Raw genomic sequence first — 4,776 nt, forward strand, 5'->3', positions numbered from 1 at the left:
ATTATTTTAGTAGAGAAGGGGTTTCATCATGTTGGCCAGGTTGATCTCAAACTCCTGACCTCAGGTGATCCACCCACCTTGGCCTCCCACTGTGCAGGGATTGCAAGCATGAGCCACTGGGCCTGGCCTCTTTCAGCATTTTCAATGTATCATCCCTGTGCCCACTGGCCTGTGTGGTTACTGATGAGAAATCAGTCATTAATCTCATTAAGGATGTCTTGTATGTAATGGGTCATGCTTCTCTTGCTACTTTCTAAGTTCTCTCTCTGTCTTCGTCTTTCGATAGTTTGATTATGACGTACCCAGGTGCGGATGTCTTTGAATCTTCTTGGAGTTCAGTGAGTTTCTTGAACATGTATATTAATGTTTTCAACAAATTTGGCAAATTTCAGCCATTATTTCTTCAAATACTCTTTCTATTCTTTTTTCTCTCCTCTCCTTTTGAGCCTCCGATTGTACATATGTTGTTACACTTAATGTCTGTATTAGTTTTCAAAGGTTACTATAACAAAGTTTCACAAACTACAACCTTGAATGGTTTAAGATAGCAGAAATGTGTTTTTTCACTATTCTGGAGGCTAGAAGTCCTAAATCAAGGTGTGGGGAGGGCCATGCTCTCTCTGAAGTATCCAGTAGATAATACTTCCTTGCTTGTTCTAGCTTCTGTTCAGGGTTTAATGGCAATCCTGGGCATTTCTAACTACTAGATGCAGCACTTTAATCTCTGTCTCTGTCTGTCATATGGCTACCTTCCCCTTGTTTTATCTACACAGTCTTTTCTCTGGGGTTGTCTGCTTCTTTGTCCAAAGTTCTCTTTCTCATAAGAACCGCAGTCATTTTGGATTAGAGTCTACTCTAATGACCTCAAGTCATTAGACCTTACCTTGATTACATCTGTAAAGAGCCTTTCTAAAGGGTCTTTTCCGGGGTCACATTGACAGATACTGGAGGTTAGCACTGCGGCATACCTTTGTGGGAATACAATTCAACTCATAACAGTGTCCCACAGATCACTGAGGCTATGCTCATTGTTCTTCATTACTTTTGCTTTCTGTTCCTCACACCGGATGGTCTTAATTGACCTACATTTAAGTTCACTGATTCTTTCTTCTGCCAGCTCAAATCTGCAAATGAGCTACTCTAGTGAATTCTTTATTTCAGTTATTGTACTTTTGCATATTCAGAATTACTATTTACTTCCTTTTGTATAATTTTCATCTATGTTATCTGTTTAAGACATCAGTCTTACAGTTTTCTTTAGTAATTTACATTTGGTTTCCTTGGTGATTGTGTGTGTGTGTGTGTGTGTGTGTATGTGTGTGATTTGTTGTTTTGTTTTGAGACAGCATTTTGCTCTGTCTCCCAGGCTGCAGTGCAGTGGTGTGATTATGGCTCACTGCAGCACTGACCTCCCACCATGCCTGGGTAACTTTTTTATTTTTTGTAGAGATGGGGTCTACCTATATTGACCAGGCTGGGCCTGAACTTCTAGGCTCAAGTGAACCCCTACCTTGATTCCCAAAGTGCTGGAATTAGAGGCCTGAGCCACCATGCCGGGCCCTCATTTGATTTTCAACATATTTTAAATAGCTGATTTGATATCTTTGTCTAAAAGAAGTCCAGTGTTTGGGATTCCTCTGGGACAGTTTTATTGACTGGTTTTGTCCTGTGTATGGGCCATAATTTCTTGCTCGCTTCCTTACCTAATGTTTTCTTTTGAAAACTGGTCATTTGAAATCATATAACGTGAAATGCACCATGGATGCAGCCACAAAAAAGGATGAGTTCATGTCCTTTGCAGGGACGTGGATGAAGCTGGAAACCATCATCCTCAGCAAACTAACACAGGAATAGAAAACCAAACACCGCATGTTCTCACTCCTAAGTAAGCATTGAACAATGAGAACACATGGACACAGGGAGGGCAACATCACACACCAGGGCCTGTTGAGGGGTGGGGACTGGGGTAGGGAGAGCATTAGGACAAATACCTAATGCATGCAGGGCTTAAAACCTAGATGATGGGTTGATGGGTGCAGCAAACCACCATGGCACATGTATACCGGTGAAACAAATCTGCATGTTCAGCATATGTATCCCAGAACTTAAAGTAAAATAAAAAAAAAAAAAGACTATAATGTGAAAACGTTGGCATTTAGAATCGCCCCTTCTCTGGGGTGTCTTGTTGTTGGTGTCATTGTTTGTTTCACAGTTTTCCTGAGCTAATTCTGTGAAGTCTGTATTCTTTACTGTATGTAACTATGGAAGTCTTTGTTCAGTTATCTTAGTGATCACCCGGATGACTGGATAGAGATTTCCCTAAATTCCTGGAAGCAGTAAGTCTCCCAGTCTTTGCTAAAAGGCTTTGTGTGTTCACTGGGGCACACATTATTTATGTATTTATTTAGAGACAGAGTCTCATTCTGTCACCCAGGTTGGAACACAGTGGCACAATGTCGGCTCACTGCAACCTCTGCCTCAAGGGATCCTCCTGCGTCAGCCTCCTGAGTGGCTGGGACCACAAACACAGACACATGCCACCGTGCCCGGCTAATTTTTGTATTTTTGGTAGAGACAGGGTTTCACCATGTTGCCCAGGCTGGTCTCAAACTCCTGAGCTCAAGCGATTCGCCCGCCTTGGCTTCCCAAAGTGCTGGGATTACAGGCGTGAGCCACTGCGCCTGGCCTTTCAACATTTAGCCAGGTAGTTTCCAACTCTGGCTTAGCTTTTCACTTCCTGCTGGAGTAGGGGTTCAGGGTGTTCTCAGATCTTTCCTGACCATCTTTATAGCACTGGTCACATTCATAGCCCTTTGCAAGCGAGTAGCCTTCTAGATGCCCTTAAATATACCAGAGCTTTTCAAAGACCCTAAGGATATCTCATCCCCAACTGTTGATTTTGAGCTCATTTGTTGTTGTTGACGGCCTATTATTATTATTATTATTATTTTTGAGACGGAGTCTCGCTCTGTCGCCCGGGCTGGAGTGCAGTGGCCGGATCTCAGCTCACTGCAAGCTCTGCCTCCCGGGTTCACGCCATTCTCCTGCCTCAGCCTCCCGAGTAGCTGGGACTACAGGCGCCCGCCACCTCGCCCGGCTAATTTTTTGTATTTTTTAGTAGAGACGGGGTTTCACCGTGTTAGCCAGGATGGTCTCGATCTCCTGACCTCGTGATCCGCCCGTCTCGGCCTCCCAAAGTGCTGGGATTACAGGCTTGAGCCACCGCGCCCGGCCAGATGGCCTATTATTTACTCAGCTGCCTCAGGCATCCATAATGTTGTAATGTTGTCTTCAGCAAATACCCTGGGAAGAAAGCGGTTTGTCCTGAATGAGCTTTGGTTTTTCTTTTTTATTTTTTTGAGATCGAGTCTTGCTCAGCGGCCCAGGCTGAAGTGCAGTGGCGCAATCTCAGCTCACTGCAGCCTTCACTTCCTGGGTTCAATAGATTCTTGTGCCTCAGCCTCCTGAGTAGCTAGGACTACAGGCGTGTGCCACCACACCTGGCTAATTTTTGTATTTTTAGTAGAGACAGAGTTTCATGATGTTGGCCAGGCTGGTCTTAAGCTCCTGACCTCAAGTGATCTGCCCACCTCGGCCTCCCAAAGTGCTGGGATCACAGGTGTGAGTCACTGTGCCCGGCCACCTGAATGAGCTTTGAAACACGTTAAATAAAGACAGTTTTGTCCATGGGGTTTTCACCAGACATCATGTATGACAGTTCTCTGGGAATGGGACTTTGAAGAAGCTGCTACTCTGTTCTACCTCCCCCAGGGGCTGCCAGGCTGCATTTTTTAAGGCTGTTGTGGAACTAGAAAGAGGGAGATTAGAATAGTGCATTTAAATGCCCTAAAACTTACTGCTCTTATCAAGATTCAGCCATTTTTCCTGAATAAACATCTGCCAGACTGTTGTATGTCTTTGGCTAATATGCAGAGTATATTAAAAACTGATTCTGATCATTTTTTTACAGCATTTTGTTGCTTGTGTGGTGATGATTTTCAGAGATTTTTACTCTGCCATTTCGACCAACTTCTCTCAATACATTGTTTTAGATACCTTATTTTCAACATACTCACTGAACTGTATTCTGATTGACTACTGGCTGTTGCCAGGAAACCAAATCAATCCTCAAAGGATAAAGATTAGAATGAGAAAATCCAGAGCCCTGTGAAGTGGTGTCTGCCTAAGTGCCCCGCTTCATCTCCCACCACTCTTCCATCGTTTTCTGGCCTTAATGGCATTAAAAATAATGTCCCTAAACTGCACATTTTCCACCTTTGCATTACATTCTTTCAATTTTTTTTTTTTTTTTTTTTTTTTTGAGACAGAGTCTCACTCTATCGCCCAGGCTGGAGTGCAGTGGCTCAATCTCAGCTCACTGCAACCTCTGCCTCCCAGGTTCGAGTGATTCTCCTGCCTCAGCCTCCTTAGTAGCTGGGATTACAGACGCCCACCACCACGCTTGACTAATTTTTGTATTTTTAGTAGAGATGGGATTTCTCCATGTTGGCCAGGCTGGTTTCGAACTCCTGATCTCAGGTGATCCACCCACCTCGGCCTCCCGAAGTGCTGAGATTACAGGCGTGAGCCACCACGCCCAGCCCATTCTTTCAACTTTTATCTCTATTTTATAAATGAGGAAATTGAGCTTCAGAGAGTTTAGGTGTCCTTCAGGAGGTTAAATAGCTAGTATATGGAGTGCAGAGACCAGAACGAAGGTCTGTCTGACTCTAAAGCCAAATTCAATATTCTTTTTTTTTTTTTTTTTTTTTTTTT

The sequence above is a fragment of the Rhinopithecus bieti genome, unplaced genomic scaffold (assembly GCF_001698545.2).
Source record: "Rhinopithecus bieti isolate Rb0 unplaced genomic scaffold, ASM169854v2 scaffold_19969, whole genome shotgun sequence".
In the NCBI taxonomy this organism is placed as follows: Eukaryota; Metazoa; Chordata; class Mammalia; order Primates; family Cercopithecidae; genus Rhinopithecus; species Rhinopithecus bieti.